The sequence below is a fragment of the Anser cygnoides genome, chromosome 3, assembly GCF_040182565.1.
Source record: "Anser cygnoides isolate HZ-2024a breed goose chromosome 3, Taihu_goose_T2T_genome, whole genome shotgun sequence".
NCBI classification, from domain to species: Eukaryota; Metazoa; Chordata; class Aves; order Anseriformes; family Anatidae; genus Anser; species Anser cygnoides.
In genome coordinates, this window is record NC_089875.1 from 3461198 (window position 1) to 3488223 (window position 27026).

General features: G+C 41.4%; 1 protein-coding gene and 1 non-coding gene across 9 annotated transcripts in view; both read right to left on the bottom strand.

Moving 5' to 3' along the window:
* Window positions 1–27026, bottom strand: part of MACROD2 (mono-ADP ribosylhydrolase 2) — an 860596-nt gene that overhangs the window by 453419 nt on the left and 380151 nt on the right. The window lies entirely within an intron of this gene.
* On the bottom strand, window positions 12612–12801 carry LOC125182454 (U2 spliceosomal RNA). The gene has a single exon (XR_007162278.1). It is a non-coding gene; the product is annotated as a U2 spliceosomal RNA (small nuclear RNA).

Below are 27026 nucleotides of genomic sequence, written 5' to 3' on the forward strand. Positions count from 1 at the left end.
CAGAAGCGTAGGAGTTAACAGTTTAGCGGAAGAAGTTTAAAAAAGAAAAGCCTGAATATAGCCTGCAATATATAAAGTGAAAACTGACAAAGAGATGGTAGCAATATACCATCAAATCCTTTGCCAAAGCAAATGAAAAAGTCACCCGGGCAGATAACATCTGGATATATGCAATCTCAATTTAGTCAAAATCCCTATGTAAACAAGTCCACTGATAGCAGAAGGGTAGTTAAACATTCCACTAGCTTTGGATAATTGAAACCATCTTTTTTTTTTTTTTTTAAAGAAAATAAAAAACTTTCAATTATCAAACTCAGAGGAAGAAACTGACAGCCATTGGAAGGATTCCACTAGAATTCCAGTTTTTTACTTAGCAGATAAACATCTCTGCAAACAATATTTTTGTTTACACAGGCTAGAAATTGGTCAGTGTCATAGCTCTCAAATGGCTTAATACTAGTAAACACTAGTAGTATATAGTATACACATTATTTACAATATAAACACAGTATATTTTGATCTGATTTATCAGAGTTAGAGAAACATATTCTGCTAATTCTATTATGGGATTATTATTTACAGTGATATGAATATTAAAAGAAAATCTGGGAGAAAATACATTTGGAGCTGTATAACATGGAGTTTCTTTAAGGCACTCACACCACCCTGCAAGAATCCTAGAAAAAATGGCAGCAGTCACTCTGGGAATGGTAAAAATGCAGCAAACGAATTCAGTCTCAAACAAATTTCATTTAAAGGCTGTGTAGGATCAGTGGAAATGTATCATGTTACACAAGCCTAATTACATATTGCAATAGTCACTCAGTCAACCCATATGTCAACTTACTGCATTAGTACATTATCACTGATAATGAAGTTTTGACAGTAATCTGAAACATCTGCAACAAGTACCAGCAAAGCCCTTGAATAGGGAATAGCATTAACAAAATACTTTTTTTTTTTTTTTCCAGTGCTAACAACTTAACATACTTCTGGGGTAAATGTCATGTTAGAAATAACTGTAATCATATATAAATCAACTTTCATGCCTATTGCGTGAATGCACATGGAATTAAATAGTCTATACATTCTAGCAGTATCCACGTAATTTTTATGAAACAAAGCTGAAGCATATAGAGCAGGTCAAAGTCAAATGCTGGAGAGCACTAACAAGGTTAGGAAGCACTAGGGGGTTATGAAAAGAAAAAAAAATCCAGTAATGTTCATTGCAAAAGTAACAATTAAAAGGAAAATATCATTCATATGTGCCCCAGCAAACCCTAATGACAACTGTCTAATTAAAAAATAAACTCTAAAAATTCTAAAATTCTGCTCTCCTGTAGCTCACAAGGCTAAAAAGCTCATTTTTTAAAATAGGTCAACTCTCTCATCTCCATGTAACAGTGACAGAAGCAAGTATTAAATTGGTTCATTTAAAAAGAAAGGGATTATCAGAATACATATTTGCACACAGTTACGCAGAAAACATCTCAAATGAAATTCAAGAGCTATTTTACATTGAGTAAAACTCTTAAGTAAATCTAATAAACAACACAAAACAAGTTAGGTTTCAAAAAAAAAAGAAAAAAAGAAGAAGAAATTAAAGAGGAAGCCCCGTATTAACAAAGTTAAGAGGACAAAACTGAAAAGCTTACTCACAAAAAACTATCTAGTTTACATGAAACTATAGGCATAACATGGTGCATGTGATGGTCATTGATACGGCATTTTAAGATACCCCACACCCTGACAGAGATAACTGATTACATTCCCGTGTATCGCAGAAGGTAAAACAAACATGAACTAATGTCTGGGTTAGGGCTGGAGCTGAATATCAAACTACAGACCCTTTGAATTGATTTGCACAGTAAAAATCACATTGCACTGTCATTTAATAATGAATCTAGAAGAGATATCTGACTTTTGCTGTGTGCACCATGCCTAAATATTTACGGACAACCTTTGTACAAGTGCAAAGATAAAAAGGTTCAACTGTCAAGACAGTCTGTGGGACAGGCACAAAATTAACCATTCCAAAAGTGTTATTCTATCGCCTTGCACTTTGGATAAACTCATCGTGGACACACTCTGTATTAACGTATCCATTAGATATTGGTATGTTAACAGTGCTGCATTACACATGAATGGCATAGTTCCATCAATCAAAGTCTTTGTGCTTAGATCCCATTTTTCTATTGTTCTCCAGTGTTGGGCTGCTTAAATATTATCATTCAAACCACAAATGTATTCATGGAAATAGGTCTCAAAGAGCATGCTTCAATCATTCATAATCCTGCTGCATTTTTCAAGGTATGACTCACCAGCAGCCATGTATCTTGGCTATACTGGGGGAATGTTTTGTTAATTTTATAAGGCTTTTCTTCTATTGCAGCAAATATATATATATCATTCTAACAGTATTTGTCTGATATTGTACTGTTCATTAAAAATGGAATGACTTCTTTCTGCTGGAACACAGGTTTCCAAATAGAAAAACAAATGAAAAACAGTAGCTCAGAATTACCTAATTAGTAGACCTATCAATCTCCTGAATCATGTTTTAAAGAAAGAGAACATGTGCAGAGGTTTTCCTTTTATTTTTTTTAAAGATACTGTAATTCCAATATTAAAATTACACTGGTGCGTGTATTTGTTATTAGTTCCACGTTAGTTCCAAGGCACGTTGGGATAGTTAACCTACTTCATCATGGCATAATTCAGCCAGCTGACAAAGTCTCTCATTTAAGTACCACCCACAAAATTGCATTGCATATACCGGGCATTTTATCGACGACATTTTTATTCCACCACATTGTATTCCTCTAGGGGCTCCATTTTTGGAAATTGCTCAGTGTCCCCTTTTGAATGTAGAATGTGAAAAGAACACATCCCTGCTTTACCCAAACTTGCTTGACCCTGCTTGACCCAAACCTGCTTTAACCCTGCTTGCAGCTCTGAGATGCAATACTACGAAACAGAAACTGCAGTTCCCAGCAGTGGGAACTACTTTCTCCTCTTCTTCCTCCCTGAATTCTTCCAGAGAAAAGAAAACAAAACACACACCATATCTGAGATACATCAGTCTGGAAGATGTTCGTATACTGCAGAATTCATAGACTTCTCGATGAGATTCTCCAAGAGCTGTACTGCCCCACTTCAGAAAAAAAAAAAAATCTGGAAGGTATTTACATGACGTTAAACTTGGATCCCCTGAGCAATGCACTGAAGGTAATCACCGGTACATCTGTTTCTGTCATATTTAAATTCATAGCCTAATTCAATTGCAAATAATTAGCTATTTATCACCATGAAGTTCACATTACAAAATTAGAAGGGGCCAACATGACCCTAACCATTTAACAAAAGATTCAGGTCTTAAAAGGAGGAAAGGGGAGAGAAACAAAATAAACCCTAGCAATCAATCCCCCAGTAAATCAAACACAATCAGTTCTGCTTGCCCATCATACCCCTGCAAAACCCAAATCCCTTTGTTTTTTCAGACTTACAGAATATATTGCCATACATATCAGTTAAGTCCATCTTTCATTTTTATAGCCTGAAGAGGAGAATTATTTAGTCAAAATAACGTGAGTACACAGCTCTTGTAATACTTGTGACCTCGGTTTCAAACACCTACTTTGAAACACTACTATAACTCAAGAACTTTTTTTCACTTGCAAGGACATCTTAATTATCCCACCCGTGACATGAATGTTTTTGGAAGATAAAGTCTGTAATTAACTTGTTGCCAAACAATATGTTTACTGTCCCTGAAGGTCAGTTCTCATATAAAGACATAAGGACACTTAACTTTGGGAGATGTGTATTGTAACTGCCGTCAAACATTAACTAAGTGGTCATCCATTATCTATAGTAGCAGCAATCCCAAGTACGAACATATTCAAAGCGTTATAAAATGGTTCTGCTAAAATAAACTTCTACCAAGGCTCGCAGAAAATAAGCACGACCACAGACATAGTGCTTGACCCACTGTAACAGGATTCACTAGAAATTCCACTTAATCTCAGTAGTCAATCGGTAGTGGGAGAATTTGCTCAAGACAGTCAAACTCAATTGTTTCTACACTGCAGAAATCTCTCTTTGCTGATTGCCCTTGTCAGGGAAAATGAAAATTTAAAAGATTTCACAAAAACAGCTGTAAGGACTCCTTGCCTCATTTTGTACTGAATTTACACCAGAAATTCGCACACACCGGTTGAACTTGGAAATCTGTGATGTGCAAAGGGCGGTGGGAGGGTCTGTATACATCAAGAGGTTTCATCAGCCCTGCAAAGCCTCGAAAGGCAGCTGCACACTCCTACACGGTTCAGGTCCGCTGCTTTTTTTCTGCTTTCTTTTTCTCCTGGACAATTTGGACAGCATCTCCAAATCCATGAACCATCTTACAGCTATGCTTAAAAGACGTGTTTGGTGAGGGTAAGAGGTACAATCCATATTCCTAAAGAGCTTCCTGGCTTAGGCAAATGAGAAGGCAGCCATGGTTGATTAAATATCTCCTATGATATATCAATTAATTGTATACATGTGCTAGGAGAGGTACAAAGAGAAAAAAAATGGAAGGAAAAAAAAGGAAAATTAAAATAAAGAACGATAAGTCAAGCACTTTCTGTGCTGTTGTACCCAGCGTTACTCAGTCTGTGACTCACATCTCCATCGTCATTCTGTATTTCAACAGGAAACCCAGCACACACTTGGCCCTAACTCTGACTTACACTGTGCTTACAGGCAGAGACAGATGTAGGGAATGGAGGGCAAAGAAAAGCAGCTAATAAAATTCAGGAGGAATAAGACAGTCTGTGTCCAATAAGGCACGTTCATCTCTTCCTCAGCTCACAGCACGCTTTCTTCCGTGTACAGGAACAGGTAACAACCAAGAACATGCGTTTCCCTCAAAGTGTCAGACAAATGGGAACAACTTCACAACGTACTGAAGAAATAATATACAGAAGAATCTGAACGTGGCAAGAGTGAATATACATTCAGATGAGAAAAGAAAAAAGGACGACGGAAATGACGAACGTTCAAATAAGGGATGGAAAGACTCTACTTTACAAGGGAAAATAATAAGAATTTAGGAAGGGAAAGAAATAAGAAATTAGGAATGCCAAAAAAAAACAAAAAACAAAACACTGAACAAAAGAACTGGAGGAGGAAGAGGAGTCTGGAGACCTTCACATACAGGTGTGGCCATTAGCACTGTAGTGAACTAGTAAACAAGAAAGCTCTCTTGGCATACTGCAGCTCATTACAGACAATATTTTGTACTTGTACCTTTCACGCGAAATTAGTTGATTCTTGGTCTTTTGAAAAACTCATGTATGTCAGCACTTTAGATACTGGAATAGCTTGTAAGTGTTGAAACGTGGACTATTTGCTGTTTTTCCGTTGAGAATAGATTAGATTTCAAATTCCCCCACTTTCTTACCAAAAGCATTTCCATCAGCTGGAAACACTTTTCAATCCATCTTGCCAACATTTGACCTATGCTAGTTTCTTTTGGAAGGTGAAACCAGTCCAGATCAGGCATGGATAAGCAATTCTCCACTGAGAGCATGTCAAATAGACACACAGCCTTCTACGAGCCAGAACGCAGCAAATGCATGTTTCTTGAGAACGGGCATTTACTCAGAGCTGTTCATATGGAAGCAAATAACAAGAACCCATGTCACTCGGCAGTTTCTCTTGTAGATGAGCCGAGGGAACACACATGCTATTCATTTTCTGAAATAATATTGGAGAGTGCTGTTTATATGCTGCCTATAGACCATCTAATTTAAAGAATGTAGCATATTAAAGTAATTGAAACAGGCATTTGTTTCTGCAGCACAAAATGAAGAGTCTGATTATTAGACAAAATAATCGACGCACTGTTACACCATACACATTTGCCTGAATACTGTGGTATAATAAGCTATTATATGATAAGAGAAGACTTCAGCTAATCTCATCCCAGAAGCGTTCACTCTCAGTCCTTCACTACTGTCAGTGACCACCCTGAAGTGCCGACCAGCTGCACGCTGATTTCTGAGTGAGCTCCCCCATTTCCATGTGAAATGGAAGACAGAGCAGCTTGTGGCACCTGATACCATACCAGTACTATCTTCAACGCACTGCAGATGGAAGTATACCTAAGTCCTTCCTCGTGTTCTTCCCATCCTTCCCCTTCACCATCCATCCACAGTTTTTTTTTCTTTTAAAACAGGTCATCACAAGTCCAGCTCTGATGCCTCTCTAATTTCCCAAACGATGTGCTGACTGACTTGGGGTTTGCAGGGAGGAAAGCTTCCCGCAGGCTGACTGCACCCAGCAGAGATTACAGATGCTTTGTGGCAGCAGGAGGAAGAAAATCAGAGCTGAAGTCATTATCCTTTCCAGTACCACCACACTCCATCCTCTGTGTAAACTCTCTGACAGCATCGCCCCCTTTTCTTCTTCTAGAGTGTCACGTAAAATGAAAAGGTTAAACTTGATGGCTTTTGCAAGGCCTTTGGGTTAGATACCCACCTAAAAAAAAAAAAAAAAAAGGGCACAAAAAACACAAAAAGCCTATATGCACCAAAATGTTTTTAAAATCACAGAAACACGATGGCTCAAGAATCATAGAATCATAGAATATCCTGAGTTGGAAGGGACCCATAAGGATCATCAAGTCCAACTCCTGGCTCCACACAGGTCTACCCAAAATTTTAGACCATGTGACTAAGTGCACAGTCCAATCTCTTCTTAAATTCAGACAGGCTTGGTGCAGTGACTACTTCACTGGGGAGCCTGTTCCAGTGTGCGACCACCCTCCCAGTGAAGAACCTCTTCCTGATGTCCAGCCTCAACTTCCCCTGCCTCAGCTTGACACCATTCCCATGGGTCCTATCACTGGTGACTACAGAGAACAGATCAGTGCCTGCCCCTCCACTCCCCCTCGCGAGGAAGCTGTAGACTGCAGTGAGGTCCCCCCTCAGCCTCCTCTTCTCCAGGCTGAACAGGCCCAGTGCCCTCAGCCGCTCCTCATACGTCTTCCCCTCTAGGCCCTTCACCATCTTCGTCGCCCTCCTCTGGACACTCTCCAACAGTTTTACATCCTTTTTGTACTGTGGTGCCCAGAACTGCACACAGTACTCGAGGTGAGGCCGCACCAGCGCAGAGTAGAGGACTCAAGGACAAAATTTGCTATCTGAGCTGAATTAAACAGTCTAATATTGCTCCCCAGAGAAACTTTTGATATTTTGCTTCTCAAACTAACTATTGCAAGCCATCTTTACAAACAAAATTTTCTTCCAGTGTCCAACAACATGCTTCCAGTGCAAATCCATACACTTGGAAATGCCACACACTTTTACTTTGTTCTTTATACAAAAATATAGGGGTATTAGAACAAACAGGTGAATGTTCTCAGCTTCAATCAGGTCAAGATTTCCCTATTTTCTCTCTTTAGTATCTCCCTGTTCAATCCTCTTTCCCTCTTTCACATACCCACATTTCCTTTACTTCTTCAAACGGAGGATACCTGGACACTCAAGCAGACAGAAGTGCAGACATACCGCTGTGAAACCCTCTAAGAAGCCTGATGTGAGTGAGACTCGCTGGGATCAGAGGCTACTACTCAATTTCACTCATAGTAAGAGCCAAAGGTAAAGCTTCATGTGAAAGGAAAGCGTTACTAAATACTCCGCTTCCAGTGCTACATGCCAGCAAATGTCCCCTGATGATGGATTGCCTCGCATGCTCCCTCCGTGTGCAGTCACCCATGGCGCGCCCGCGGCTTGTTACCCCAGGCTGGAGGCTACTGAACAGAGCAACTTTTGGAGCGGTTCAAACGTCCTCACAAAACAGCAGCTTTCAGTCTTTTACAGTTCATCCAGAGGTACAGGGTCAAAATATATGAGCCTTGGGTTTGCATTAACACTGTAAATGATCAAAACAACTCATTAGCTGTGATTCATCCATTTGTGCTGAAACAAGGAAATGTCAGTACTGTCAGGAAAGGGAAAAGTTTATGATTAAGCTCTGGCTATATTCATTCCTCATAATCTCTGCTCAAAGACAGCATTCAAAAGCATTTTTAAGAGATTCAACACTCGATTTTCCAGCCACCTCACTGAGATAGCATTGCACGGAATTCATACAAAAGAACAGTTATGTAGAAACACATACCTTTATATCAATATTGTCATGTGAAATGGTTTTGCAATTAGCTTCATTTTAAGGCAGAAAAACACTTCAACAGCAAATGACAGAGGATAACGTGAATAAGCATAGAAAGCAAGTGTGCTTAAACAAATGCAGACATCAAGTCAAGGATCTCCTGCAATTCAATGGAAAGCTCATGTATAGTTCTCCGTTGTCTTAACTGAATACTTAATTACTGGCAGTCTTAACCTTTCTGCTGCACCAATTTTTGATCTGCACTCAACGAGAAACTGGGAAGCTACCCTGTTTGCCAGCATGTACAGAATAACTAAGCAATCCATATAACGAGAAAACCTCCAAACATGTCCTGTCCGTCAGTAAAGACCACTGAGGGAACCCTAAACCAAGGCATCTGAGTCTGTTTGACTTACTTTATGTTCATCTTTACTTGGTCAAGTCACAGCAAGGATAAAATAGGAAACCACGTAGGGCACAGTACAGAGAGACCATCTTCCTGTCTCATGAGAAAAGGCTCTCAAATTAGGAAAGAGCTCTTGAATTAATGCAATCTGAGTTAATAACAATAATAAGATATTATACCTCTGGGTATTCTGAACATGGAATTAAGTCACTTATTTAAAGTATCATGTAACAGCTCTAGAACCAACAGGCACAGACACTTTATTTTTTCTGATGTACCAGTAAGTTTTGCATGTAGACCCCTAGTGCCTTACCATGTCATCACTGCAGAACAACAGCAGATACTTATCAGCTTAGTCTTAATTAATTTGCTCCCAAATGGGTTCCAAATTTAGAAGGAAAGAAATTGTAATTTTACCCTGGAAGACCACTTCACACAAATGGGACTGAGTGTTACCTGATTTGTATCTGTCCTCTCATCGAGGCTTACTACACAGGACCTTCAAGTAATTCTAAAAATATCCAGCTGCTATTGCATGTAAATATTGCATCCTTCTCTCCGGACAGGATCCTTCTGGGGGAAATAGCTAAGTTGCTCCAGGCTTGTTTTTCTTACATCTCACACGGACACGGCTCAAACACTCCTATCAGTGTTCAATCAAACTTTAATCACCTATGTGGAAACATCCGCAAGTTCAACCAAATGGCCCTGCCTGCGTTCTACTATTTTGGTGCTTTAATCGCGTTACTTCATGCAGCAGAACTAAGGTTGACATCAGTACTAAATCTCACAAAACATCAGTTTAACAGTAGTTTCCCCCTCAGGAAATGTATTCCCTTGAGGACAGCTAACACAGGCTATATTAAAGTCACCGTTTCAGCCTAAAATCTTCTCAAACAATACTAACTGTTTTCAATGGCAGCATTATGATTGGTCTGAAGCACAGGAGTCTGAGAGGTTTATTTATATGTTAGGTCTTTTGTGTGTGTGTGTGTGCGCATGTGTTTTCAAAAAAAAAAATAGGAGTAAAAAAAAGATATGAAAATTTGATATTAATTCAACAGTACTGGCTTTGGAACAAAAGCATGATAACATTGTACGGGAGGCAGACAATTAACATTGTGCTGGAGATGTACAATCCTTATCGTTTTCCTTCATCTCTTCAAAATGTTTTACTAAGGAAATGGTCAAAGCTGCAATACAAAGACAAGTGTCCAGCGAATAAACATCTAAAAATAGGTTTCACAATAGTATCCAGTGATTCAGCATGTCAGGAGCTTACACAGACTTTACAAGTACCGAAGCTTATCATGTTGCAATAAATTCCACTAAATCATTTTTTTAGAACCCTAATTGCTGCTTTCAGAGTGGCCAAATTAAGGCACCACAGCAATCACTCTCTAAAAGGAACCCAGATACCTTCCCTATGTGGTCTAACTGTTAATTGATAAATGAAAGTTTCTTCTGGAGTTGAGGGAGCAGAAATCTCGCTCTTGCATGACATAGTTTCTACGGAAGCAGGGGATGGTGCAAGGATCTGGTAGGGATGCACGTGGATGCAGACTGGGGTCAAACTCTACAAGAGACAACAGGCACAGGCAGCCACCTGCAAAGGTTTGGTTGCTTCCTACAACATCTTAAGAGAGCTGTGAGAAGAGGAAGAAGCGGAAGTGTGCAGTTCCATGAAGAACTCTGCCCAAGTCTCCCCATTGCTCTTGCCTATTCTTTCAGTTTGTCCATCAAGAATGTGCCACAACGTCCCTCTCCAACGGTGAGCCTGCCCCATCGGCTGAAGCGTTTTGTGAACGCGTCCCCATGCAACACCTCAACGCTCTGCATTCCCACCTCTGCATTTTCAGCCAATTTACAAAGGGAAAGCTTGGCTCTTGCTAACCTCTCCTTTTCCCCCAAAGCCCTGTCAAAAGGATTTCTGCATGCTAAAAGTCAGCACAGAGAACTGCAAGTCTTTACGGTTCTCCCATGGCTATCCCTGGAAGGCACGATGCATTACTGCCCTTTGTTTCACCTAGACCGCTTGCCTTTTGTGAGCAGGACTCAGAAGGGGAGGGAAGAGGTTGCAAATGAAAGCAAACAGATTACACTCCTTTTTGGCTGAAAACAGGAGAGTCTGCAGTCCTACTGCTACAGACAAGTGGCCCACAAATCCTCCCTTGCTCTGCCCCAGGAGATGCTCTTCCAAAGAGCCACCGTGTACTTGCTGACCCAGGGTAATAAAGACACTTCTTGCAGGCTGGCCCGTGTCACAGCTTTACATAGCCTGTTGGGCCTTCAGCTGCCCTTCCCTCACCTGGGTGAACATAACTCTCACTAAATTAATTTTCTCGGAGAGAGAAAAGAGAGAATCAATATTTATTCCAGGATAAAAATGCTTTTCGCTAAAAGAACTCAGCAGTCAAGAAAAATGAGGAGCAATCATTTTGTTCCCATGACAAAGAAAAGCTTCCTTGCCAGTAGACACTGTATATTGACAATAACCTGTAAGCATAGTAGCACGCATAGTAATAAGATGGTATTGTGCTGCAGCGGATTTCTATCTTGCAGACACTATTTTTTCACTTCAAACAGATTTTTTAAAAATCAAACTATTGTATTTTCCATTAAATAGCAACATTAAAATTGTCACAATTAACAAGCAACGTATTTTTTTTCCCATATCATCAGCTTTACCTAATATGTCCTAATTTAAATACTGAAGTCATAAATAATGACAAAGAAATCCCCAACCAACTGAAGACACACAGAATAGAAAATCTGTGGTGTTCTTTTTTTCTTTTTTTCCTTTTTTTTTTTTTAAGGAAACAAGTATTTTTATTTTATTTCATTGCAATTAATTTGGCATCCAATCTACCACCAAAAATGTCACACCAGATTAACTTTAATGTACAGTCTTTTTATTAACCATGGCAGGTCAAATAATTAAAAACTGAAGGTGTCTTGGTAATGAGACTTAAGGGGGGACACTAATTTACAATGACATAGGTACCTCCTTTCTGTATTACCTCACATACTTGGTAAGAAATCCTTGAAGGGTCAAATTCTTATGTCACCTAGTAAGGAGTTTGATCGCACCCTATCTGAACTGTATTCATTTTGCTTCTCATACAACTCCCAGTTTTCACCCTGTCACTTCCACTTGCCATTTAGTGGCATGATTCTGTTTCAGAAGATGTTATAAGCCATGCTTGTCATCGCCTGCTGCATTACATAGACCTCACTGGTAACTAAGTCACAGGCCAAATAAAAACAGCTTTTGTTAGCCACCCACTGACTTCTACATGTATGAACAGTTCTGGACCTGCAGTTCATAAACCAGCAAAAAATGGCATAGATTGGTATTTAATCAATTAGAAATGTTTGAGTAAACACCAACTCTCCATTGCTTTCCACTCATCTCAGAATATGGCTTAAATACTTGCAGCAGCAGTGTTTCCTCAAAGGCATCGATCGCATCCAGTTCTTTCAAATGGTCCTTAATCAAATACAATATAATCCCGTATGTGCCATTGCACCATGATACAGTATGTTTCTTCTGGTTTGGATTTTGGGATTAATTCCAATTTTTATTTTCACTCTTATTTATTTATGTATTCAGAAAAATAGCACCAGTAAGAGTGGTCAGTGCAAATAAATGGCAACAGTGATGCAGTAACTCACACTTCAATAAGATGAGACTGTGTGTAGTCTCATTGTATCCTCTAAGTAAAAAGGTACTTTGGTACTTAGCCCAGTCTTGAAGGCGTAATCTGATGTTACAATTCTGGATCTTATAAAATGGTAATTAATATGGACTGGGAAGACAACGAGCAACAGCCTAAAACACAACCAGAAGAGGTTTGTGGTTTTTTTTTTTTTTGTTTGTTTGTTTGTTTGTTTGTTTTTCAGCTCAGGAAAAGCCCTGAGCTGAAAACAGGTAGAGATTAAGAGAAAACTTTCGAGCAGCATAATCTATGCCTCCTCTGTTCCTGCTCTTCCCTTCACACTCATTTACGGTCATTTGGGGACCTGCTACTTTTTTTTTTCTCTTCTTTTTCACACCATTCTAGAAACACAGCAATAGCCAGCTTCGTGCATGGAGAGGATGGCGTAAGCTCCTAGTACATTTCCCAGTCCCCAAACTCATTTAATATAAAACCCTCAAGTTGAGGACATAACAGATATTAAATTGATAAAAACATATGCTACACTTGATCTTTGCCAAAAGGTCAAGAAGCAAACACAAGTCAGCAGACTCGATGGTTCCTTGGTCTGACTCAGTGAGCACACTGAGACTGAATCATCACAAGATTTTAACGCCACAGTAGCAACAATTATGCAGCTTCATCACTCAGATTTATTTCAAGAAGCTGAAGACAGACTACAGACCCCAAATAACTCACTCCAAGATTTCAGAGAGCTCATGATTTTGCACACACTGTAACCGTAGGGGCCATGCTGTGCATTTTTTTTTTTTTTAACTGCTGTGGTTAAAACCTCTAGCACAGAAACTTGGGGAAGCTAACGATGCCATGTCAAGCCCCCCAAAATATTCCCATCTTGATCTGATTATTTCTTATATGGCAACTAAAAAAAAGAAAAACAAACAATAACCTTCCCTCCAGCCTTCTGCTAAGCCCCCACCCCAAATATTTAAGCAACATTCTGGTTTCCGAATCATTATGGGGTTATTTTAGAGTTTGTTCCCCATGGATTAGACAACAAGTCTTACAAATTTCATAGATAAATAGAAGAACTGGGGTTGGGGGAAGAAGGGACAGAAAGTGTATCAATTCTAAAAGTTGAGAGTTTTTAATAAATGACCCACTAATGACAGAACTACATTCTGAGGTGTATTTTCTCAAAACTTGCTGGATTCATTACAGTATCTCACATGCTTATTCAAAAAGTACATCTCAGCCTTGCCACAGCACGCTTTCACTCACTCTGTATCAAACTCTACAATAAATTAAGATGGGAAATGCCCCCCCAATGAACACTAAGATAATACTGCCAAAGCTGCTGTGTGCTTGCTTTATGAAACTGCATTTTGAAAAACCATCCCTGTGCATGGAGACCAAAAATGTCTTCTGAAGTTGATGAGTAATAACGAAAGATGTTTGACTAACCCGCAACAAGACAACAATTTCTCAAAAATTATTTCCATTTTCAAGAACACTTTGTAAACAAGCTTGTAAAACTTTGTATTTTTGTAATGAGTTTGCATTCTCAATCATGAATTATAACCACTAATTGTTTATAAGAACAGAACAGTAGGTCAGAAGTGAAAAACAAGGTACTGTCACAGCAGACATACCTAGCTAATACACTCACGTTGGCATTGCAAGCCGCACAAGGGAGCCAGCCAACAACAAGGTAATTGCTTTACTTTCAATATAGAGTATTTAGTGAATCAGTATCAGCAAATCTACTGGATTTTAATGAGTTAAAATATCATAATAGCATACCTTTGTTCTTTAGGTTAATCACCTTTCCCTAAGGCTCCAAACAACGTTTAAGCTTGTGCTTAACTTGCTATTGAAGTCAACAGAACTTCCAGTGAATACTGGAAGCTAAACGTGTGCTTAATGAGATTTACTGAATCACAATGCATAAAAGCTATGTGAGCAGAATCAAAGCCCCAAGGCATTAGCACGTCCACCCCACCCTCCCCTAAAACTACAGGGCCCCAAAAACAAGAAGGAAAAATGTATTATTATGACGTGTCTACTGTACATCTGAAATACTTGCATAGCAAACCAGCAGCAAATACACTTGCATTTTCCCTAAAATACCAACAGAAAGCCTTTGTGGCTCTCTATTTGGTATCGTTAGTTAAGTGATGCCCTTTGACATGAGACAAGTGTTGATTTGTCTCATGTTTCCCCCGAAAAGAAAAAGTAGTACAATTAAACTGTTTCCATCGGTGGGCAGGAGGGAACGGAGAGGCAACTTATCATGTATACTTAGTTATCTGTTCCTCTGTGAAAGAGAAGGAATGTAATCCAGTATTAGGGCCTTGCTTCATCCATCATTCAGGCAACTGCGTAATCCTCTCAAATCTGCATACGAACGTATGCCTAACACCAGAAGACACTCTTTCTCAGATTAAATTAAATTACCTGCACACCTTCAAAGCCCCTCTCACTACCAAAGACTACCATTTCTTCCTAGTGTAGTGGAGTTTAGCTTAACAATTCATAACTCAATGATCGTTGAATGCAGCGTATATCATGTAAAACTGCTCTTTACTATTTTGTTTGATATTTAACTGGCTTTAGTGAACATCTAATTGAATTACAACTAATGTTTTCCTTGACAGTAAGTATTATATATATATGTATATATATATATATATATATATAAAGGATTTGAGTCCAAGAGAAAATTCAAACCTGACTTAGCAATATTTTAATTCTTTCTCTTCTAGCTTGCACGGAGGATCTGGTTCTGACACTAACATTAAAGAGAAACTTTTTTTCTGTCCAGAAAAAATAACAGTGAATTGGAGATATTTTTAGCAATTTCTCTTAATAACCTACTACCACCAATCCTTTCTCAGAGAGCCTGTCAAAATCAGCACATCTGTTAAAGACAAAACCTTGCAAGTTTTAGTTCTGAACGTAACAATTCTTACTTCAATATGGCAGTCATCAGTGTGCAAGGAGTTAACCTTTCCCACTCTTTTGAAAGGTTAAAAAAAAAAAAAAAAAAAAGGTAGAACAGCTGTCACTCAGGTGATGAATGCAAGCTGCCAGCCTTTTAAACAGCAGGTACAGCATTTGAGCTCTGAATTAATTAGCATTCAGAAAGCCTAAACACTGCTTGATAACTCCGCAAGATAATTTTTGTCCCTTCCTGCAAATTAATACTGCTATTAAGATGAGCAAGGACACAATGCGGATCGTAATTGTACTCATTAAACAAAGTTTCACAAATAACAAATCAGAGGTTCTAGCCAAAAATGCATCAAGTCAATAAAGCATTGCTGCAAAGAACATACAGGAATTCATCTTCACTTTTTCACTGCATTCACAGAAACACACACAATATGAATTCCCGTGTAAATGCATGAAATGCTTTCTGCAGATGAGCGCAGGCTTTTCCAAAGTTCAAGTTTCTAAATGTTTAAATAGTGCCTTTGTCTCAAAAGCATTCAGGCTGCTTCCATACAAGAGCCCCTTTTAACACAACGCATGCAGACTGAAACTACAAGTTAACAACGCCACTGTGATTCTACTTACAGCATCTTAAAAAACAAGGCCTTCACCAAACGCTGCTTCAGCACCGCATCGAAGTCTAAACAAACTGGCCTGAAAAAACGTCCTCCTGTATATATCATTTGATTTAAACGACGAGCATATTTTAAAAAGCACAAAAATGATTGATGTCAGAATTTAATGATGTTTAATAAGTGGCCATCTGTCAACAGTCAAGGGCTAAAAAAGAAGCACATTATTATTCCCCAAAAGATTAGAAATATTGATGCTAATTAAAAGGCACATTATCATTATCTCAAAGCGATGTCTAAACACTAATCAGACTTCAAGTCCAGCAAAGGGGGAGGGCGAGCCCTACGGAGAGGAGTGCTCCCCAAATGGGTCATTTGAGTTGATAATCTCTCAGCTGGTGTCGTGAGAACGCGCAGACTGAACTTGGCAAGTACCAGGTACCTCCTGACTGGGTGGGCAAGCCATTAAACCTTGACCTGGCACATGAAAATCTTTTTTTTTTTTGACTCCTGTCTGTAGGAGAAATCTTTGATGCGTTTTTAAAAGGACTGCAAGAGAAGAGAAATATGCTATGCGTGGCACTTGACTATTTATTTTTTCCAATGTTCCATACACAGTATTTCAAAACAAAATAAAACTTGGCATCGCAGGGCCCAAACATATGATTAATTGCTCTACACTAAACTGCAAAGTACTGGGTATTTTTAGCTGAGAAACGGATTGATGTCACACACGCGTGAGAGACTTGCATGGAAAAGTGTGGCTGAACCCCCCCCCCCCAAAGTAACAAACCCATGGACATGGTGTCTGTAAAGTACTGGTGACATTTCTTGAGAATTCCCCTCTGAGGTCCAGGGCTGCTTCAGCTCCTCCTGCCCGTGCTGTGGAGGAAGAAGATACACAGAGGTAGGTGGTTCAGGCTGCTGCTAATGTTTGCCTGGAGCTCTGCCTTCGACATTAGTAGTCAGTTTATTACCTTTTAAAATGTGGTATTTATTGACATTTTCATAATTCATCTTGATCAGAATCTCTTTCAAGCAAACAGACCTCCACTAACCTCAAAATCCAAGCTTCATGTTTGAACAGAGGCAGCCAGCAGCGCACAACATGCTTTTTGTCTTACTATGCAAAACGCCGACAGACTCCAGGCATTTATTGCTTGCAGAGAAGCAAAGTTATAGGACACTGGCAAATGTTTCCCTGCCCCTGGGATATGAGAGATGTGTAAGGAAGATATGCCTGATCCCACCTCCCACGTTGTGGAAACCATATGTACGGTCCCAGATAGAGCAATGCTGGCTCTATGAGCCTTGAACTTCAGCGGAGCAACTTCATGAGGGTGCTTGAACAGTTTTGTGATGCCAGAGGAAAAGGGCAGCACGGAATACTCTGGTGGTGGAGATGAGCAAAGCACGGATAAACATGAAGTAAAATCTTCACGGGGAACAGCTGGGAAACACAGGGATGGGAGAATCACGTCCAAAGTATGGAAAAGTGGCAAACTGAATGTGTCACAGCTGCTGCAGCCGCAAAGCAGAGCTGCCTGGGCAACCGGGGCCTGGGGCAGGAGTGCCCACACGTAATTAAGACCAGTCATTTTCTCCCATTGTATTTTTAACAGCAAACTTTTTCACCTGTAACTGCCATTATTAAATTACCATCTCCACAGCGCAAAGCCACCTCTAGTCTTCCTCCTCAGGTCAAGGAACCCATTCATCACCGTCAAGTGAAGCATATTTCTATTTTTACTTGTTATTTTCAAGCCATCACTTCACACAGGTGTGACCTCTGATCCTGATTTTCCTTCCAACACTCCCTTGCCATGCTCTCAGCGTCCTCCGTTATCTCCTCCCTAAGAAATATTTAAAAACTTAGGAAAGATGTCCCTGGTTTTGATTACCCTATTCCAATCTAACTCCTTGATCTTCAGCATAAACACTTCAATCATTCTGGCATTTTCATTGACTCAAATTAAATGCAGAGCCAGTAATTATTTCACAGTCCCCTTGCCCTTTCATACACAGGTCTTCTGCCTTACACAATGACAAAGTATTACCTCCCAGATCCTTAAACGGCTCAGATACTTCAGATAGGGTGTGGATATGAATCTGACATGAGGGGACTCTTAAGTAAACCTTGTGAGGCTTACCCGGTGCTAATTATTAGCAATTACAGTGCTTTTCTAGCGTTGAGCTCCAATGCTCAAACATGATGCGAGCCATATAACCACACAATTGTTGCACTGATTAACAGGTTCCTCAGGGTGATTACGAGCACTAGGTACAAGATCCCCTGTATTTCGCAGCCTGCTAAATGTAAATTCTGTGGAACGGATGCCAAAAGGGAAATTCACAGTACTATGGAACTAAATTCTAGACAGGAGGTTTAGACAGACAAAGAGAAATGAAAAAATATCATCCGTATCCAGTTTTACTTCTGTTATTTACTTCCATGTTCTCTACATTTGCTTTAAACTATCACCAAATTCTTGATTCTTTGTGCTTCACAGATTTGCCTTCTGACTCTGTGCAACTGTTGTACATTGTATAGCTGTCAGAGCAGAAGTGGAATGCATTAAAAGCCGGGTAATTGTGAGCTGGGGCATATGGCACTAAGGAGAATGTAGGAGGTAGTGGGAAGAAGGGGGTTTTGTTTTGATTTTTTCAAGAGTCCGGATATGACTAAAGCTTTTTCCGGTGGGCAAAGAAAATACCCCTTGTTTCTCTGTTTCTCCACAATTTGAAAAGTTGTTTGCCTTTTTTTTTTTTTTTTTTTTGGAAGGGGGGAAGAAGAGAAGGAAGTTTAGCATTAATTCAAATTTACATGAATAATAAGAAACCTTCCTTCTAGTTTCTTTTCTCCCCCAAGAACGTACGTTCTTAAACAGCATACATTGTAGTGAGCTTTTTGGAAAAAAAGCACAGAAACGGACTAGCTGCTGTGAAACACGTCAGACTTCATAGCTCACATGCATTGAAATGACCACCACAGTTCGCTCTTCTCAAAGGTATTGCTTCAAGCTGATTGCTGACTCAAGACAAGAACACAGCTCTGGTCTCAGTGAGTTTCTGAGTATTTTCTCTGCAGCTGCAGGGTATAGAGGGTTTTCTGTTTGTTTTGCTTTTTTTCCTCCTTTTTCATATGAAACCTCAGATTCTGAAGTACAGTTTGGCAGCACCAGGCTGAATTTGCTGCCAGCTTCCTAGGGCAGAGAATCTCTGATAACACAAAGCCCTGACTATCTTCTTGCCCAATAAATAATCAGAATTTTGCACCACAATCTTCCTTAAAATATGACTTTTTGTTTTCCTCTGTCGGTTGCAGCTAATCTCTTCTGCCAGCGAGGATTCATCCGCAACAAGGCTGCCTGTGACACAGTCGGTTCCAGCGCATCCCTTCACAACCCCCCCACGCACAGCGCGGTTCACAGAGTGCATGGGCTGCGAAAAGGAGCGCGGAGACAGAGCCTCTCTTCTCTAATGGGATCAGAAAGGCTGCGCTTTCACAGGGAGGACGCTCGTCAAATGAGCGGATGGGAGAGACGGGAGGCATGCTGCCGGGGAAGTCCAGGCTTACGTATTGCATTTTGGGTGCAGAAGCGGCACGCAGCGTTCCCGGTATTTGTATGCTTGAACACCCCTTCTGTCGGGTTGAGTTATCGGTCACGTGTTTATCGCTGTCACGCTGGAAAGCTGACCCAGGCGATGTTTGCTTCGGACTCAGCAATTTTAAACAGCTTTTTCCTCAACTTTAAAGGCTTGCACCACGTAACTCACTTTCCTTTTTTCATCTTCTTCCCCGTCCCTGCCTCAATATTACACTTGTTCGCTATGCCCAAACATATCGGAAGAAAGCCCATGAGGCAGTAAAAAGTGGGCAAACATTCGTCAGGTGTGAAGTGTCAGAGGCTTCCCTTGGTTTCACCAGCGAAATAAAGGGAATAAATAATCTCGATGACAGCTATTTGCTCTGCCACTTGTTTTCAGAAGAAGGTAAGAGCCCCCTGCCTGCCCAAGTGCATTTCTGGAGGAAGGAGGGGAACAGACCCCAGAGCACTCCCCTGCTCCCTGAAGCACCTGCACTGAGCTGTCTAGCATGCTGCCACTGTACTGTGCAACCGTTTCCTTCCATTTTCCAAGGGAAAAGGCTTCATTTGCATCTCATCGACAAGAACACGCAAAGTGCACTTGAATTTGCTATGGGGACACTTGACACCTAGGGGCGCCATTTCTTCCAGTGATCGGGGTTTTAAACGGGTTCCCACACTGCCCTCTGGGCTGCTCCGAAATCTTCCATAAAGCCAAGAGCTTCACTTCAGGCAAGGACAGCAAGTGCTGTGCAGGCTGCTCTCGGTGGGAGCCCAGCTGCGGGTAACAGGCAGATTGCACGGGCTGTGTAATCAGAAATTACAGGCATCCAGGCTCATCTTCTCAAACATTCAAGGAAAAGGGCATGCGTGTGTCTGTGTATGCACGTAGGCACTGTCTCGTGGGGAAAGTGAGACCGTGCAACTGAGGGCGCTTGGAAAAGGAGTTCCTTACGAAGCCCGTGCTTGGGTCAGTGTGGGGTGCAGCAGGACACAACTACGCACAGCGGCAACGTCTTAGCTCACACACTGCAGCACTTCAAATCCCTACAGATGTAGCATCCTGTATCATCTCAACAAACAAAAGTAGTTTAAACATATTTAATTTTTATAACTTTTTAAGTAATTGTTATTTACGTTATCTTCTCTATAGCTATTTAATACTGCCATCAGTTGGGACACCTGAAGTATACCCTAACGTTCACCTAGGGCTTCCTGCTGTAACGCTGGTATTGCACAACCTCTGCGGGACATCTACACTTAAGTAAATACCATCACAGGCAATTCAAAAAATAAAAATCATACCCACTGTTTCTTATATACAAAGATCCTACATGAACAGGTGGCATTCATTAACAATGTGAATTAATGGGCACAGATTTCTCATCATGGACTCTACAAACCCTCTAATAATTGCAAGACAGATACTTTGCTTTTGTGAAATAAGAAATGAGAAATAAGAAATGAGAAAATTTTTTTATTTCCCTTTTATGATGAAACATTCAAGCCCCATTTTTTTATGAATATATCAATGCTTGTACAGAGCCCAGATGGGAAGAAGTATGAATTTATTTTGTGCTCCCTTTTATATGTTCATAGCAATATACATTTAGATTTATTGTATAATTGCTAACTGAATTTAAGATCCATTCATCTGGGGGAAAGCATGCTGAGGAACACCCAGATTCCTGAATGGATGTTTCTTGTTTGGGTCAAAGGAATTAGGCCACAGGCACTGTACACACCTTGTAATTTGGTGAGATCCTGAGAACTTAAAAAGAAGAAAGAAAGAAAGGAAAAAAAAAAAAAAGGCACCTGAACAGATTTTTCCCAGAATGGCTGGTCAATCAGCCCACTGTCAGCTAAACAACTCAGGAAAAAAAAATATTAAAAAGTAAGAAAGTTCACTGGCATTGTTTACTAGCTGTTGAAAAAGAACATAAAATGAGCAACACAGCACAACTTCTGCTCTTGCCCATGTCGAGAAGCCAGCACATACTATTATTTCAGGGACACGTTGACCTCTCCAAACAGTAACCTTGGTTCACCAAATGAATCAGTTCTATGTGCTTAGATCCCAGTAAATTCAGCTGAATTTAGACACACGTTCAACTTCTCTTTTTTTAAAGCTGAATATGAAAGCAAAAACACCTCCTTACAGACACTTTACAAATGAACCTGATCTCCTGGAGAAAGAGAATAGCGCAATAAACAGAAAAATTGCTCAAATTCCACATAATGGTCAAAGACTTCAGCTTTTCAAGGCCTCTGGTGATCTAAACAAGTCCTCCAGGACTACATGGTATGTAAATAAATTAACATTTTGTTTAAACGTCAATCAACAAGATCTTTCGATTCAAACCCGGGTCAGCTGTATTGGCAGCTGTTAAAGCAGCGACACTCCTGACTTGCACTGGGGACAAGGACCAGGCAGAAACACCCTTCAACTTCCAAAACATCTCCCGAAAAGCATACGCTTGACTTTTTTTTTTTTTTTTAATTTTATTCAAATAAAAGAGTGGTACGTTACAATGATTGGGCATAACCTTCCCAATCCCTTCCTCCATCCCTTTCTAATTCAAAACATCAGAGGTTAAAATCCCAAGCCACCAACTCTGGACAGGAATCGATGCAATTTTCTTACATTTTTCTGTATTGCCAGTCATCATTGCCATGTTTTACTTTACATCTTGTTTTACTGGGCAGCGACATTGCACAACCTCTGCAAGAAAAACACAGAAGGAAAAATAGTGGCATAAAACTTCGATCGCCAGATCACCCAGAGCTCACTAAGGATTCTGTTGGATCACCCTCTTCCAGCCATGAAGTTTGCAGAAGGGTTGCATCCCGCCACTCTGGCAGTGCAGCGTGAGCCTCAAAGCCAGCCAGATAAAACCATACAATTTCTTCAGCTCAGCACCACTCGTCGGAGTTAGTCTGTGTGCCCTTCTCTGAAAAAGGCTATAGTGAAAATTTCACTATAGAAATACAGGCCAAAATATGCTGTGATGGCACACTTTGGAGGGAGCTGGGAAAAGGCATTGGGGCAAAATCAGTAAGAAATAAAAACCTCTCACAAAACCAAATAAATATCCTTGGTCTTCTCTTTAATTGTGGATCAAAATCTTATGTAGCTTTCTTTAAAGAGGTTCATTTCTTTCAGTATGAAGTAAACATTCCTAAAACAGCTTGATTTTGCTAAATATATGAGGAACAGCAAGGAACATCCACAAAAGCATTCTCTCTCTCTTTGCCATGTAAAAATATAGGATCAAATTGCAGGTGATAAACGGTGAAAAATAACAGAAGCTAGCCTACTTCACTGCAAGTGAACAAGTTATGCACATAATCCCCTTCCTAGCTATTCCTAGCACACTATACATGCATTTTAAACTGTGTCACACATGACAGTTCTTCTAATACCTTTAATTAAAACACTACCAGAAGTTATAATGAAAAAGGATTACTTTTTGAAATACCCTAAAGCCTGCCTTGAGCTCTCGTTATTTTACATTCTGGTAAAAAGGAAATGAACAATGAAGCCACATTTTGGGTTTAAGATAATCGTAAGATTTTAAGTTAAAGGGCAGGAAAGGGGCTTCATTTTTAAATTTGCTTTTAACAGATACAAGTCTTATGTTCTGTTAATATTACAAGGAGTTTCATTTAAAATTTCACCCATTTAAACTCTCCCAACATTTGTTCACAAGCTGCATCTTCCCTCTGCCCCAATATAAATGACAAATACAGGCTCCCGCTGACTGAAAGGAAGCCAGTTAATAATTGGCTTTATTGTCATTACTGGCTGTCTCGTAACACCCTCTGGATTTTGCTCTGAATGCAAAGTTCTTTGTGTCATCCCAGTTTTCACAGTGCTTAGCACACTGCCACGTGACCCCTTAAAAAAATAAAAAGAAGGAAAAGAAGGAGGAAAAAAAAAAAGGTATTTGCTGTTTGCAAACACTCCCACTCCCCTCTGACAAAGCCATTTTATCTCCTCCATTTTACAGCTGGGACATGGGGGCACAGCAAGACAAAGGTCAACAGCCTCGAAGATCCTTGCACACATGCAAAAAGCCGGCAGGTCTACCCACTAAGGGTGTTCAGCACTTTCACGGGGTTCAGAGTACCGCTCCCCAGATTTTGGGGCAGCTGTAAGAACTGTGAGTTGCCCAGGCCTCTGTCCATATTAAAACCAGGAACTGGGACAAGGGTAGGGCTGTCTGCGTGGGGTGACAGCAATGGTGCTGTGCAACGAGACAAGGAACGGGCTCATCTCTTCTCCTCCAGAGGACTCCCACCACACCCATCTCGCAATTCCTGCAACAAAACAAAGCAGGTAGCTCCTTCCTGACACAAGCCCAGTCCCTAGAGCTGTATCGCCTCCTGCAACCAAAATCTTTTGGGCTCTACAGTCACGTCATAGAAAACTGAACGATGACGTTCATATACAAAGAAAAAGACTTGAGCACAAGTGTGCAAATGGTTTTAACGCTCTGTCCTTCTTTTAATGCATAGCTTCTGTGTGTCATATCTGGGTTTGTGAGGTTGGGAAAGGAGTTTGAAGTTGCTTTGTTTGTTTTTTTTTTTTTGTTTAAATATAAACTAGTTGCCTGGATTATTATTTTTAATGTAACCTGGAAAGCCAAACTGAAATCCCATCACGGAGCAGCACATTGATGCCGATAAGCGTATCAACCATTCCAGAAGATCCATTTATCAAAAATCTGGTACCTAAGCTGCTGAAGAGAACGACAGAGGTAGCAGATTATCTTCTGTGACAACGGGATGATAACATGTATCTTCTGCTACTGTATTTCATAAAGTATTTGCTAACAGCAGAGAAAAATCCCAAGTTCAATTCCGGGCTCTTGATTAGGGTGCTGCACTTATTACAGATCCTTTTGATCCAGCTCCATTTCTCCTGCAGCACACAGCTCTCAACTTTTAACACCTCTGCTGAGCATGAGACAATAGTGGTTTCCAGTGCCTTGTAACTTTGAAGAACTTAAGTAGATGGTTTACAAGGAAAATCAAAAAGCATAACCCCTTTGGAATTCTCAAATCCTTGCTCAAAGCACTGGAGCTCTGCCCTCCACCCCCCCCGCTTAGGAGCTCTGCTTCCTAATAAAACAGAATTTTTGGAGGATTTTTGGAGGTGGGACAAAACAGCATTCTTCCTTGTTCTTGGTCTCACAAATGGTTCAGCTGTTTCTAAACGAAATTTTTAGGGGGAAAAAAAAGCCATGCCAATGCACACAATGGATATAGAAATGCTACCTGTTCCACCCTCAATCGTTTACATTACTGGAGTTCCCGGAGACCCAAATTAACGCGCTGTTTCCCATCAGGAACTGCAAAACATCAAAGTCCCTGTTCTGAAAGGAATTTATGAATGTTAGCCTTAAAATCATACTCCAATAATACTGCCATGCAACTCCGATGAGAGCTTGAGTATGCCTGTGCTGTACAGAGAACTATGGCCCACTTACAGAAACAAAACCTGATTTAATAGATTGCAATAAATTTGGGATCTAACCATAATATGATGTAAGACAGAATATAAATTGATTGTCACTGCCAACGTATTTTGCCCAACTGCTCTGCCAGGTCACGTTGACCTGAGAAAGGAAGCATGCACACACATGCAAGTCTGATTGCTGTATACGCACCTCTTCGAGAAAAAAATACCTATACAGGATTGATGGCTACGGACAGTATTTCTAATGGCCTTTTTAATTGGCACTATGATGATTAATTGGTGCCTTCACAGAACTCCAGGAGCTCTCATTACCAAACAGCATGATGTCCCGGCACACTGTGTGGGTGACCGTTATTACTAAATAGTCGCCAGATCATGAGTTGCAGATAAGATAAATTTCGTACAAGTCTACGAACCCCAGAAACTGAAGCCCACTACTGAGCCAACGAGAAAATTCTGTTCCTTCCTTAATATATTATTCCAGCAGTGCCCATATGCTCAAAGAGAACAGAAAAGGCCTTGTGAAAGATATTAAAAATAGGCTAGGTATGTAATAAGGACTAAATGCTCCATGCCGTATTTCCTGCCATTGCCTAAAGTTTTCATTTGCTCACGGCTGTAGTCAGGATACCGCAGTTATCCCCACTGACAGGAGAAGGAGCTAACCAGGCCAAGCCTGATTACCTCACGTCAACCATTGCTGGGGAAAGAACAGGCATCTGCAGGAACTGGGTGAAAATATCTTTCCTACACCCAGCCACTGCTGCTGTTGCCTGAGACAAACACCTCAAATGCACTGCTTCTGTGGGGAGACCTCACAGTGGCCTTCCAGAGCCCAAAGGGACCCACAGGAAAGCTGGGGAGGGACTCTTTGTCAGGGGGTGTAGTGACAGAACAAGGAGTAACAGCTTTGAACTAAAACAGAGGAGATAAATCTTTCACAAAATCATAGAATCATTAAGGTTGGAAAAGACCTCCAAGATCATCTGGTCCAACCAACCCCCTACCACCACCATCACCCACCAAACCATGTCCCTAAGCACCACATCCAACCTCTCCTTAAACACCCCCAGGGACGGTGACACCACCCTGGGCAACCCGTCCCAATGCCTGACTGCTCCTTCTGAGAAGAAATGTCGCCTCATTTCCAACCTGAACCTCCCCTGATGCAACTTGAGGCCATTCCCTCTAGTCTCATTACTAGTTATCTCTGAGAAGTGCCTGACCCCCAGCTCCCCACAACTTCTTTATTAGATTAGATATAAGGATTAGATATAATTAGATATAAGGAATAAATTCTTCACTCAGAGGGTGGTGAGGCACTGGCACAGGCTGCCCAGAGAAGCTGTGGATGCCCCATCCCCTAAGTGTTCAGGGCCAGGCTGGATGGGGCTTCAGGCAGCCTGGTGTTGAGGAACGTGTCCCTGCCCATGGCAGGGGGGTGCAATAGGTGGCTTTAAAGCCCCTTCCAACCCAAACCATTCCATGATTCTGTGATTCTTTCACACAAGTGAAATCATTCTGGGGGGCGAGGAGCAGTGCGGCTGGCCCCACCACTGGCTCTTCCCTTAACTGGTACAAGCCCACAGGGAAGCGGCATGTGGGGTCGATCAGCAGACAACACGAAGGCCGGGAAGGTCTCAGCTTTCGCTGCAGCGTCCGTTTGGGGGGCCTGAACAACAGGGGCAGTTCCCCTCCGCCCAGCCTCCAGGACTACCCCCCACCGCCCCAGGGCTGGCCCCGCGCCCTGTCAGGCCTGAGGGGGGAGGTGGGCGGGGCGCGCTGCGGCAGCCGGCCCCGACCGGCCCCAACCGGTTCAGACCGGCCCCAACCGGTTCAGACCGGCCCCCCACAGCCGCTGCGCGCCAAAACGAGCGTGGGGGCGGGGCCTGGCGCTGCCGCGCGGCTCCGTGCCACGGCTGTAGCGGCCGGGAGCGGCACGCGCCGCGACGAGGGGACGGGCTGTAAGGGAGGAGGGCGGGCAGCCCCCCTCAGCGCCGCCGCAGCCAGTGCGCGGCGCCCCCGGCTGAGGAGAGGGGGCCCCCTCGTTGTGCCGGGGCCGCGGTGCGCCTCCTGCAGCCGCCGTTGCTGTCCGGTAGCGCAGCGGGTGGCCGAAAGCCTGCTAATCGGCTGTAAAATGGGTGGAAAAGCCCCTGGCTCCGAGGT